The sequence below is a fragment of the Solanum tuberosum genome, unplaced genomic scaffold, assembly GCF_000226075.1.
Source record: "Solanum tuberosum cultivar DM 1-3 516 R44 unplaced genomic scaffold, SolTub_3.0 scf00037, whole genome shotgun sequence".
Classification (NCBI taxonomy): Eukaryota; Viridiplantae; Streptophyta; class Magnoliopsida; order Solanales; family Solanaceae; genus Solanum; species Solanum tuberosum.
In genome coordinates, this window is record NW_006238961.1 from 616,264 (window position 1) to 631,001 (window position 14,738).

Sequence of the window (14,738 nt, forward strand, 5' to 3'; positions counted from 1 at the left end):
TGTTTTTAAATAAAAAAAAGTATTTTATTAATTGTGATATATATATATGAAAAAGTAGCAAACTAAAATGAGTGATTAATTATGAATAGGACACGTGTTTGTTTCAAATTTTCATTTGACACCTGTCAATAGTTGGTTTAATTAATTGTTATTTTAATTATTAAAATGAGTGATTAATTGTACATTGTATTTAGGTTGTTATCTATTTTGATGTGTTGTCTGGGCTTTTATCTTATTGGCCATTAAACACGTCAAGAACATGTTGCTTCTCTGCTATTCTCACTTGAAACTTTGTGATTCACACTGAAAGAGTGTCGCTTCAGGCTTGAAATGTCTCCCACGCTTTTTCAACACTACATCTGTCTGTTTTAATTTGTATATTGTAACACCTTGTTGCTAATGTGATGACTTTTTACAGATACCTGATGCCATCAACGTGTTTGTCGAAATTCCTATACTTGTGTGCCCAAGAGTTGTTCTGCTTCAGAGGAAAAAGTCTCAGCATTAAGATACATTTCGAGGAAACTATTTTGGTACGTCCAGATAAAATTTTGACATTCAACAAGGTACCATTGTTTTCTGAAAATAATCTTTGAATCTCTTTTGTTTTCTCACAAGATTGAGATTAAAGAGCAAGGGGATCGTGAAATTACTTGAGATTAAGAGGAATCTACACTTTTCTAGAGAGTGAAGTAGCTTCATCGAAAATCAATGTTGAAATGAGTTCATGGTTGCACTTGACACTTCTCTAAAAAGATGTTGCCATCTTTCTTTGTTTTCTTTTAAGAAAGTTACATCGTAGTTCACATAGGAAGTAGTTGATAATCAACTGATGTTACTGAAAAATAAATTTGGGGAGCTGAGAAAACTATATATTGCTACTTGATGCATCTACGAGTAGATTTTTCGGGTCCTTTATGTATATAATTTAGCGGCTTATGATGCTCCATTTTGATAATATTATCTATCATATCCCGAAGATTCACATAAGATATTATGACCAACAATGAATTGTTCGGACATTCAAATTAATGGAACTCCAAGTTCCTTTGTCATCAACTATAAAAAGAAAGGGGAAAAAGTTTTAAAATGTATTATGTGTGATATCTTTTTCAATTAGTAATTTTCAACAGAAAAAAGGGAAGATAAATCTTTATATGTTTGAGACTTCTGCTTTGAGTTGATTTATTTTTCCTCTGAGATTTTTCAACTTCCAGGTGATTTATTGAGGAAGAAGTTGTGAATTGTTTAATGTTTCCATGACATTAAAGTTGAAATTTCAGGTAAGTTTTCACTGTCATCTTTCTGTTGTTTGTATCACATTTCAAGAAAATGCAACCATTAATTTAGTAATTTGAAGAAAAGTGACAAGAAAACACGTTGAAGTTGCAAAATCAGAATAACAACCAGGCCAAATTATACCGAAGGATTGATTTCACATTCTCCAATTTCCAAGCCTTCAAGTATAATTCCACATTCTTTCAGAACCTTCAAATTTAGGTTGATTTTTGTTGAAAAAAATTCAATTCTCAAGTTTATGTATTGATAAGGAACAGTGACTGATTTTGGCGAAGTGTTTGTATTGAGCAGTTGTACTTGGATTGGATAAAAGTTGCGATTGTAATATCGGAACACAAAACTTAGAGAACACATCACCTCTAAATTAAGTTCTTGCAGTAAATCGGATATTTATCTGAATTGAATATTATTTAGGATTTTTCATAGGATAGTTGGAAGCAATAACTTAACATCATTATTGTTATCATGCTCCTAATAATGAAAACAATGGAATTGAAAGGATGATCATATAAGTATAAGATGAACGATGACCCTTAAGATGTGATCTTAGGTTACAACACATTATATAATGGATAAAGTAGACTATATGCTTATATAATATCATGAGATAAGACTAAACTCTATTTTAAAGTCCCTATAATGTCAAGCTTTTCCATCTGAATGTAAATTTTTTTAATGGAGGTATAATGAGTGATTGTTTTAGGACCATCAAATTGGATGCAAGTAGAATTATTTTTGTAGTCTATTTCAGTAAATTTAGAATACATTTTAATTGCATTACGTAATCCTTGAAATCTTTAAACTCAACTGTGACATTCTTGCAAGGCTTTGGGCATAGCTATATATTTTCGAATCTTTAAAGATGAAAATAGAGGGTCTATGCGGTTGCATACAACTTTGCTTGAGTAAGGCATAGGGCAGAATGAGCTGTATTATTTTCAGTAAGGTAAGAGATGGACTCCTACTAGGAGGCAAAGTATGCCTTATATTATCTGGAGCAAACACCCTTTCATCTCATGTAGAAGCATTTATGCGAGTTGTAGCATGTACTCATATTCTTCAAGGATATGGTCATACTGAAACATGTGTTGGTACATTTGTGTCGCTACCCAACCAGTTTCATATACTCGGTACGGTTGGTCCTCCGGTGCCCAATATGAATGTGTGCTTGGTGTAGCTGCGCTGTTCCTGAAATGGAATATGATGCTGTTTCAAGCACACCTATGCGTGAGGGGAGACACTCTGTTTTGTTACTACAAGCGTGAAAGAAGTCACGATTAATGGATGGTTGGTTCCATACAGAGGATATTGGTGAGAGGCAACCAAATGGTAGCTTGAAGATAATTGATCGCAGGAAGAATATTTTGAAGCTATAGCAAGGAGAATATGTTGCAGTCAAAAATTTGGAGAATGTATTCCTGTTATTGATTCGGTATGGATATATGGGAGCAACTTTGAGTCTGCGGTTGTTAATCCAAGTAAACAACAGGTTGAAAAATGGGCCAAACAGAATGGTCTTTCTGGGGATTTTAATTCCAATTAAAAGGTGAAAGAGCACATACTAGGGGAGCTTACTAAAGCTGGAAAAGAAAAGAAGTTGAAAGGGATTTAAGTTCATAAAGGCTCTACACCTTTATCCAGTTCCATTTAACATGGAACGTGACACTAACATTTAACAAGAAAAGAACACAATTGTTTAAATACTACAAGGATGTGATTGACACCATGTACAAGGATGCTAAATGAACTTGCAAGGCTTGAAATTAGCACCTTTTCTTTTTAACTACACCTCCCTCTTTTTTTGTTTTAGTACTGTACATATCACTCAAATAATATGAGATTGTTATTAATTAAATTATCTTTCTATTTTTACTTGAATTTATCTATTTACAATCTAATTAAATATTATTTTTTTCTTAGGTATGAGCGTATTGAACTTTCAAAGGTATATTTCTTTGAACCTTTTTTAATGTTTTATTTTATAATTTTTACTTAACCATCATTTATTTTATATATATAGAAAAAGAATGTGAACGTCACTAAGGGTTTTGATCCTCAAGTGCCAAAAAGTTCAAAAAGTCATAAACCAAGGGTATGTGATGATAAATTATTATTATTATTATTATTATTATTATTATTATTATTATTATTATTATTATTATTATTATTATTATTATTATTATTATTATTATTATTATTATTATTATTATTATTATTATTATTATTATTATTATTATTATTATTATTATTATTATTATTATTATTATTATTATTATTATTATTATTATTATTATTATTATTATTATTATTATTATTATTATTATTATTATTATTATTATTATTATTATTATTATTATTATTATTATTATTATTATTATTATTATTATTATTATTATTATTATTATTATTATTATTATTATTATTATTATTATTATTATTATTATTATTATTATTATTATTATTATTATTATTATTATTATTATTATTATTATTATTATTATTATTATTATTATTATTATTATTATTATTATTATTATTATTATTATTATTATTATTATTATTATTATTATTATTATTATTATTATTATTATTATTATTATTATTATTATTATTATTATTATTATTATTATTATTATTATTATTATTATTATTATTATTATTATTATTATTATTATTATTATTATTATTATTATTATTATTATTATTATTATTATTATTATTATTATTATTATTATTATTATTATTATTATTATTATTATTATTATTATTATTATTATTATTATTATTATTATTATTATTATTATTATTATTATTATTATTATTATTATTATTATTATTATTATTATTATTATTATTATTATTATTATTATTATTATTATTATTATTATTATTATTATTATTATTATTATTATTATTATTATTATTATTATTATTATTATTATTATTATTATTATTATTATTATTATTATTATTATTATTATTATTATTATTATTATTATTATTATTATTATTATTATTATTATTATTATTATTGTTGTTGTTGTTGTTGTTGTTGTTGTTGTTATTACTACGTAAATAAATGCAGGCTCGCTATCCATATGGTAGAATGCCAATAATGCATTCTTGTTCTAATGTAAGTGTATATTTTATCCCTAATTTATTTTTTGTATTTTAAATGGGCTTATATTTAAATAAAATTAATTTTCAATAGATTTGTATATAGTGTTTCTAAACTGATACAATTGTATATTATTTTTAATTTAAATGATATTACTATAGAGAGGAGTTGTTGAGCAAGAAAATGGACATGGAAAGAGGGAGCATCCATGGCTGACCAGGTAATATTCTTATTTATGATAAAAAAAATTGAAAATATTTCTTAAGATTTAAAACCGATTTATTTATTTTTTAAAACAAATTTTCCAAAAATATATTTGAACCTTACATAAATATGTATTTTTAGTAATTATTTGACAACTTGTGAAATAAAATGAATTACAAAAGAAAATAATCGTGAATTCAATTTGTAAGACACTACAATAATGCATTTGTGCAAATACTAATAATAATTATTGATTTCAAATGTAGTCCTAATCCTATTAACAACTGATTGTACCATCCAAGCTTTGCTGCCAAAGGTCTATCAGTGGACCCTTACTTGCGTATGCTTAAGGAGAATTCAGACTTTCGTAAGTTAACAATTTTAAATATAATTATAAACCAAATTAAAGAATATTGTTGTATGGTTCTTAATTATATTTAATTTTTATTCTTACCAGTTAAAATTGCAAGCAAGTTTGAGGTTGATAGTAAGAATAAAGTGGTGATGGATTTGAACAAATGAGGAATATTGTGTTGGTGCTAGACACTATATCTTAGTAGTGCAAATTATGTTATTGAATAAATTCTCCAAGAATATTGTGGAACATTCTGAATGTTCTTGGTATTATTTTTTCATTTAGTCATTTAAGTTTCATAGGTAGAGAAGTGTTGAACTTCTTTATTCAAGTTTGGATTTTGCACTTTCAATTTGTTGTCAATTTAAAATAATCTAAGCTGTATTTCTAGGTAAAACTCTTCGTGTTTAAATACAAACATCATATTTCTTATTTCAAACATCCTTTGTTATGATTTACTTTATTATTTAGAAGTGTTTCCTCCGTTTTAATCTACTTGCTTAGTTATTACTCTTTTAGTTTCAGTTTGTTTATTTTTAACTTGACACAATTTAAATAAGTAAAGAAAATTTATGAATCTTGTAATCTTAAATGATATGTAGAATGTATCAAAATGCATTTTAATTTTGTGATCTTAAAAATGTCATGTGAAAAGTTAAAATTTGAAAATTGTCAAAAAATAAAAGAAAAACTCATTTTCGAACGGACTAATAAGAAAAATAAACAAACAAATAGAAACGAAGAGTGATTTTGAATAGTAAGAGAATATATATATATAGAGAGAGAGAGAGAAATTCTGTAAAATTTGTCTCATGTTTTTAAACTAAGGAAAATACTTTCATAATCCCATCAGTTTGATTTTTAGATAAAATGAGATTTCTTATTTGAGACTTGAGCCTATTTTGGGTATTTTTGGGGTATGAAACTTTTAATTTATTTTATTTTATATCCAACTAGTTAGAAAAATTTATTTATAAATCATTTCTTATCTAGAACAAATATATAATTACATATTGTATTTTCTTTAAAGAAGTCATCTTTGCAGTAAATGTTTTTCAAAATATTCATTTCAAATGGTGCTGGCTCTAAATTAATGTTATTTTGCCAAGGAAGTCTTTAGGCATTTAACAATTAAAAAAAATATTTGAATATTTCTTTTAATCTCAAATAGTATATATGTAATGCACGAATTTATTAAAGAGTTACCTCTTCTTACAATCAAGTTTAATTACTTTTATACATGTTTAGAGAGGCTTAAACAAAAAATTTCCCCTTTATTCAAAAGTTTGGAGATTTGATCATATATATATATATATTAACTTGTTACTTTTCAATATTTAGTTAATGAATATTTTCAAACAAAATTCTTTTAATTAACCTAAATCTGGCCGGTAATTATTTTTGGTGGATCTTAAAGGATGATTATCTCCTTCCCTTTAGGAAAACTAGAACTCTTACCTAGAATTACATAAGCTAAGTAGATCACTCATTGGAGTTAATTTAAGCATAACTTAGTAAAATATTTAGGTGTCCTAATTCATCTTTAAATTGCGACTCCTTAAGTTAATTATGGCGACTGATTAGAGAGTTGGGCTTTTGAAACTAGTATCCTTAACTCAAACGAGATGATATACATACATACATACATACATACCGATCTATAGGCATTGAAGTACTACCGTTTCATTCGACGACTGGTTCATTCAGAAATTGAAACTTAAGGACTCTGGTACTGCAGTCAACTGAGACACAATAAGTGTGTAGTCAATCCATGTCGAGAAGATATCAAAATCAATCATGTCTAACTCTACTAGATTAGTGGAGGTGATTTTCTAAAAGATGCAAACTGGGCAATTTGTGTATACTTGTTTAGCTACAACTGAATCACCGACAAAAGTAGAGACTGAGAAGGGTTTTGATAGGACTTTGAGAGTGACATCAAATTTCATTGCAACATAACGAGTCACGAAGAAAAGTGTCTCCTAGATCTAACAAGGTATAAACATCAAACAAAAAGACTTGTAATATACCAGTGACTACATGAGGGGAACCTTCTTGATCCTGTCAAGTCTAAAGAGCATAAAACTTATTCTGGTGTTGTCCGCCATCAATGCTAGATGAGGTACCGTGCTGGGTCAGGCGACCTGCTAGAGTGTTAGGCTGAGCTTACTGGCGAACATTTCTACCCTTGCCAACTGCAAATGGACAATTCCTTAATTTATGACGACTTACCACATCTGAAACATCTAGTATAGTACCGACCATACAATCTTCAAATAGTTCTTACCACACTTATGACAAGTGGGGAAACAATGTCCACTAGAAACACTACCTTAGAGCTTGGCATTCTATCCTTGTTAAATTAGGCATTGGAGCACTAGTAGAAGATAAGACCGAGCCTGAATATTTCTGATGGAACTAAGAAAAAATAGCACATCCTGGACACGAGTCAACACTATTTGTTCGAGCCCATTAGTTATCCTTATCACTCTCCTTGAGATTTTCCTTCTTTAATTTTTTGGACACGAGTCATCAAACGGGAGATTTCTATCTCCTTGATCAACATCGCAGTCATACACTCTTTCCTAGAGACAAATGTATTCATGAGGGCCTTAGAGTCGGTCACCATAGTCAGAGAATACCTAGAGAGTTGAGTAAACTTCAAAGAATACTCCTGAACTGTTGTGTTACCCTACCTCAAATTTATGAACTCTTAAACCTTAGTCTCTCTCATCTCAAGTAGAAATATTGTGTCTAGAAAAGTACCCTTCAACTTTTCTTAATTTAGGTAGCCTGCATCAACAGTCATTTCCTCTTTCCATTGCCTGTACCAAATCTAGGCAACTCCCTTCAACTGATAAGTTACTAAATTTGCACTCTCGATCGGAGTGACACTCATAATCTCAATAAACTCTTGTGGATCCTCATCCACCTTTGAACAATGAAATTTTGGAGGGTTCATCCGAGTGAAGTCCTAAACTTTAATAGTAGTTATAGCCACATTTGAGATCACAAGAATCACAACCTCTCGATTGACCTGAGTAGTCATAGCTTGAGATAGCACTTGAAAAGCATCTTCAAACTTAGCATGAGTAATGTGTTCAGCCAAAGAGTCAACTAGAGCCAGAGGTGCTTGTTGCTGCTCATTTTGATTCTTTCTAGTAGGAGGTATGATTTTGAAAGCATGTAAGGGATGAGTTATAAGGAAATTTTATGGACCTATGCTCTATCACACGACTAAGAGTATGAAAAAAGTAAAGTATTTCTTAAAATGTTTCATAGTTTTTCATTCATAGTTGTGGCGCGCTTCACACCCATGAACAAGATTTTACTTAACGCAGCTTTCAGACACTTGAACATGATACTCTAATACCAAGTTTTTTATGCCCTGAGACAATCACTAGACGTGACACGGTACTTAGAGTCATAAGTGACTTGAAGATAACCTCACGACATAATGCTAAGATTGGAAAAATCAACATAAAACTGAAATACACATGCGGAAGCTAAAACTGAAATATCTGGATGGAGCCCAAAATATTGAGATTCGATAAAAAATGGAAGACAACATAACATGGAGGACTCAACTAACTGACTGTTTGAAAGTCTTTACTAATATGAGTTGCTAGGACAAATACCTAACTAACTTTAACATATCTGAAACTGAAAATCAAATATTAAAAGAAAGATAAGGGTTGTCCTCGAGGAGATGAGGATTCACCAATGATGTTGCTAACTGATTTGAGATAGAACTAATCATGGGCCTTATGATGATCGACAAAATCTATATCATCAAAAGTATGCAGTCAGTACTTGAAATGTACGAAGTTGGAGAAAATGCAATCAAACTTGTTTTCACTCATGATCTTGAGAAGAAAGGTGAAATAGATGTTCAACAAATTCTCCCATTTGATAATTTAGCAGATCTGCTCACTAAAGCATTACCAACCTCATCATTTCAAAAGCTGGTATTCAAGATTGAAATTCATCGTCTCCAAGAAATTAAATGATGTTTGCATCAGGGGGAGTTATAAACTACGTGTTACAGTCTTTTCTTGGCCTAGGTTTTATTTCAATGGTTTCTCCTGACAAAGTTTTTGACGAAGCAACAAACAACACGTATTACAAGATATGTATACTCTTTTGTCTTAACTAGATTTTTTTCCCATAGGATTTTTCCTAGTAAGGTTTTAACGAGGCATATTATCTATCAAAGGTCATCAAAAGTAGAGTATTGTTGTATATAATTTGATGGTTAAATGGATGACCATAGCTCCTAAGTTAATTCCCTCCTTTATGGGTAGTAATTTTGTAGATAATGTGGTTAAATGGATGATCATAACTTCTAAGTTAATTTTCTCTTTTATGGGTAGTAATATTGTTGATAATGTGGTCATGGATGGCCAGAACCCCTACGTTTATTTCCTCATTTATGGATAGTAATTTCCGTATTCTCAAGGTTTAATGTCATGTTTATGTCACCCTTTAGTATTCATCAATGTAATACTATAAATAGTGATATTCTTTCTCTTATCTTATATTCTTCTTCTTGTCTTCATCTTTATATTGTTTTTTGTTCTTAAGTTTACAACAGAATTAAGCTTAAAAACAAACGTTTGGGGATATTGTTCTTCCATTGCTGATCACAATTTTCACTGTACAAGCATTAAAATAAAAAATGATCTCCATACTTGGGAAGCGTATATACAACAAATATTTCGAATGAGAACAAACTTCTGATCATGGTGATGCAAGAAAACATCTGTAAAATATTCTTCATCGATTTTGATTAAAAGTAGGTCTCCCCTACTTTTTATTTTTTGACTTAAAAGTCATTTAAGTTTAATTTTTTTTTCACTTAAAAGCTATTTTTTTGAAGTTAATCCAAATGGACTCTTAAAACTAAAGCGGTTAGGGTGGAGTCATTTTAAAAATAGGATAAGGTGTGAATTATAACAAAAGACATACCTTAAGGGTGCAAAATGCAATAGACTGTCGATTTTCTTTTTGGTCCAAAAGAAAAACTTATATAAATATATCATGTTAATCTTTCTGATGTTGTGCAATCATTTGTAGAAATAAAAGTTTTTCGTTTCTTATTTTAAATTTCTTCAAATCATAGGAACGACATACACGTCAACCGTGTATTAGGTATAAAATTATAATATGAAGTCAGAATTAAATATTGGGAGACATATAATACCCTGTCAAATTAAAAATCACATCAATTAAGCATCATTTTTTTAAAGTTAATATAAAATACATGTTTATAATGTGTTCACATATATAACAGTAAGTATCGAAAATATTATATTACTCCGTATATTATATGTCGGTACCAAAGTATTAGTCATGTTGGTGAATTGAATTTATTTCAAAATATAATTGTTATAAATAAATAAAAAACTAGCTAGTCAATTATTTTTTTTTAATGCCGTGCAATAACTACTGTTACTATTTTAGTTAATGGAGTGTCAATTAAGTGACACTAAATGAGAAATGAAGGATAACTAATTTAAAATTATGATTAAAATTATTTAATATTTTATTTACTGAAAGACAAATAATATGTGTTATCAACTAGACAAATAGAACTGTACTTCTCGGTAAAAAATTGCAAAACAACGAAATTAGACTAGTGGCAAGCCAATGATAGTATTGGTAAAAACTTAGCCAGTTAGCAGTATACAAATAATACACCTACTAATAAATAAATAACACTGGCATGTTATTTAATTAAAAAATATTAGGTGCTATCTCTATTAAAATATTGAGTTATTAGACAAAATGCCTATTAAGTTAAATTTCTTACGCAAAAAATAGTCTACTAAAAAATATAAGTCACTTATATTATAATAAAAGTGGTTATTCGGCATTTCTGTCATTCAAAATTGAGATAAGGCACATGTAGCCCGGCCCCTAAATTATAATCAGAATTCTAGAAACACACTTTAATTAAACTAAGGTTCTATTACCCTCTCTTCGTCTTCCGAACTCATTTTTTTATATAATTTTATACACCTTTTGTCTTATGTGGCACGCTCCATGATTCCACATAGTTGAAGCGTGTGGAAGATGTTTGGATGCCACGTAAGCCAAAAAGGCGTACAAAATTACAAAAAAAATAAAAAAAATTGGAGGGTTATAGGACCTTAGTTTAGTTACGCGTGTCTCTGCAATTTTGGTCATAATCTAGGGAGTACTTGTGCCTTATTTCTTCAAAATTTGGGTTCTTATTCTTCTTCTCTTCGTTTCGAGCAAATTATATATCAACAGACGTGACATCGGGAGAATTTCATATCTAAAATTTGGAATTGTTTATAGGTGATTTTGTGTTGATCGAGATTGAATAGTCAATATATATTTGATGTATAGTCAGTGTAAACTTCATAGTTCATATATAATTAAGTTTTATTGAACTTTTTGAAGTATAATCATTAATCAGTGTATAACTCATGTATATATAAGTTATATTGTATACTTGATACATACTTTTTATGACTTGTGACAAGCTATATTGCATATACTTCTTATAACTTTTAGCTATTTTTTATGTAAATAAAACATGATTTTATTTATTACAACTAATTAGTTTATTGTTTATATTTGAAAATACACCTAAAATAATAATCTGCATAGATATTGTACTGAGCGTGTACTTAGAAGGCCTTTCTACTAATAAACTTTATGATGTTTGGTAACAGTACCTAAAATGTCAAAGTTCTCTCATACGATTGATATTAGTTTAATATATGTCTATTGCACGTGTATTTCATATCAGTAAAAATATTTTATACGAAAAACCCATATCCAGTCTCAATATTTATCGATCCATAGGTCTTTTCTTTGCGCGGTCACAAGAATATTATAATTAGTTTAAGTATCAATATATAAATTCCATCACTACTGTCTTAAATAAATAGTAAACATATGCCTGAAACAGACAAAAGAATCTCAAAAAAATAATAAAAAGAGAAGAATTCACTATCATAATTATGACAATTGAGAAGAAAGAATATAGTCAACGAATTTGCGCCATTAATATCAAGAGTAAGATTATGTAAATCAATAAAAATAAATTATGATCTTCAAATTTTTATTGGAAATATGTGAGACATTGTATATATTAATGACTTTTATATGTGTTTGGAGTTGGGTTGGCTTCGCCTTTATAGAAGTAGAGAAATCTTAAATCAAAAACGATTTTGATTCTTAGAGAATCACTAATACTACTACCATATTTAAGAGTTATAAAAGTACTATAAAAATTAACGTGAATTCTTATATTAGGAGTCTAAAATACTACTTACAAAATCAATGTAACTAATTTTTTGAAGAAATATGTCATATTAAGAGTAGGAGTCTAAAATTAAAATTAAAATGTTAGAATTTGCCTCCTAATTACTTTTCATCCATATTAGGACTCCTAGCTATTGAATGAGTATATTATTATTTAGTAACGTGAAATATTCAAAATTGGATATTATGCCAGACTCTAATTTTGATTTCCACACAATGGTCAATTTTTCACCTAAAATGGATTGATTATAGAAGCAACGTGGATCAAACAACAATCCAGAGGATCTCGAAGTTATTATCTGAGTATTCACCTTTCACGAGTTTCACATTTATGGTGATCTGTATTTAATTTGTCTAGAGGTATAATATTTTCTTAACAAGAGCATAGTTACACCAAAAAAAAATAATCAAAAACCTTGTTGTTTTTTGAATTCCTGCAACACAAATGGAATGTGTAGCCTCCCATCGATATCAAAATCAGAGCAAACACACTAGTAGTGTTCTATTTTCCTCCACTTTAATTCAATATTGAAGCATTAGCTTCCCTATTCTGTCAATAGAACCCATCAAAGAAATTCTTGTTAAGTTATCGGTGAAATTACTCGTCATATTCAGGTGTGTTTTCAAATTTTGATTTCGTTTAATTTCTAGTACTGATTTCGTCAAAACTCATCTCAGCTTATCTGCTAACAACATGGCCTACCATGAATCTATCTAAAAAGTGTTGAGTTTTAAAGGTGTGAACAGGAAATGAAGGGTTGTGACTCTCCTGAAGAGTTGTGACTATGCCGAAGGGTTGTGAACTTTATGAAAGGTTGTGTCCTTTCTAAAGGGTTGTGACCGTTTGAAAGGTTATGCCTTTTCCAAAGTGTTGTGACCTTTCTGAAAGGTTGTCTTCTTTCCAAAGGGTTGTGACCTTTACCCTTTGTTGGCTATAAATAGAGAGGTTTTCTCTCATTTTTCTGGATCAAATTCTTCATCCCTTCTTTTGCATACATTTCTTACAAAACAAAATCAATTGTGTCTGTGTGTGTGATTCGTTGTTGTCATTTTGAGTTCGTTGAAATTATCGAAGTTTGAGGTACCGCTACTTCTTTAATGGTTAATCCGTTTTATCTTGGGAGGAATTAATCTACAACCTCGGGTACTTGACGGGGATTAAATTTCTTAAGAACACACAGTGGGTTCTGTGGACTCGGATAGTTCTTTGTGTTTTTCTTTTCATCTTTTATTATTTCTGGTTTGCTAATCTGCCTTGGATGGGTAAGATTATTTTTATTTTCTTCCCAAGTGCATTCAGGCATTGCACCCCTTCAGTTTTCTTTTCAATGAGAAAAGTTATTTTGTGCATTAAGGCTAAGATGTGTACTTTAATTATTTTTCCTATATTCTTGGTTTTATATAACTATGAGAAGAAGTAAATGAACAGATGTTGTCTCCTAACAATATTTGAACATGAGTTTAGTTTCTCGTTGAAATTCAATGTCTTCTGAGGAAAATTGGAATATGATAGAAACTGGAAAAGAAGGAAAAAATTAGCAAGAAAAGTGACTTGCATGGAATCATTGCTGACAAATAGAATGTGATTCAATGGGGGTATTAATCAGGTTTTATCTTTATTTCCCTAGATTTTTTTTTCTATCCTTTATAAGTTATGAGATTTATTTCATAAATGTTAGGATAGATGATCATTATGTGATGATCTCAGAATATATCTTTATTAATATTAATATGTATTCTGTTTAGAGGAGAAAAAAAAAAACTTTTGTAGTTTTCTACTCCATGTGAAATTTGATTGTGTTTGACTTTTGGAGACTAAAATCTTTTGGTATTTTTTTTGTTCATTTGGTTTGTAAGAATATAAGAACTTCATGAACAAATCAGATTGTGCATTGGTTTGAAGAATATAGAAATTTCACCAATTTGTTAAATACTCTGTTTGAATGAATATTCTGACTTGAAGAGTACAAAATCTTCGTCAGGAATATTAAGGCTAAATGATTTGAAAAAGATAAAATCTTCATCGTTAGCTAGAAACATTGTTGTATTTGAGGTTTCTGGAGATAAAAACCTTTTTGGTTTACTGCTCTGTCTGAATGTGAAACTGATGCGAAGAATATAAAAACTTCATCAGAATTCAAGGTTCATTCGTTTAACGATTAGAATAATATAAAACTGCATCGTTAAACTAGAAACAAGTTGTAATAAAGATTGAATCTTTATTGTTAGTATTCTAAAATACTAAGTGGTTTGTCTAGTTGTGACAGAAAGGGGAAAAGAAAACACTAGTGATAAATTAGTGATTTTTGCGCCTGCAATGGGTGTTTATATGGATTAAATCTCCAAAAGAAGGCTTCGTGTTGCCAATATGTATTTTGATGGTACACAATATGAAAGCATAGGAAAAAATATGTGGAAAATAATTTCAAATACTTGAAAAATATTTTTGAGAACATATTTAAA

The 14,738-nt window shown here is 28.9% G+C and overlaps 1 long non-coding RNA gene across 5 annotated transcripts; it reads left to right on the plus strand.

Moving 5' to 3' along the window:
- Positions 1-223: 223 nt before the first annotated feature.
- LOC102585119 (uncharacterized) lies at positions 224-5,409 on the plus strand. 5 transcript variants are annotated; one of them, XR_001472842.1, is made up of 9 exons: positions 228-332; positions 419-533; positions 1,218-1,283; positions 3,220-3,244; positions 3,320-3,391; positions 4,385-4,432; positions 4,579-4,637; positions 4,888-4,988; positions 5,079-5,409. It is a non-coding gene; the product is annotated as an uncharacterized lncRNA (long non-coding RNA). The 5 variants fall into 5 exon arrangements; XR_001472841.1 differs by having other exon boundaries at positions 224-566; positions 1,218-2,245; XR_001472840.1 differs by having other exon boundaries at positions 224-533; positions 1,218-2,245.
- The last annotated feature ends 9,329 nt before the right edge of the window (positions 5,410-14,738 follow it).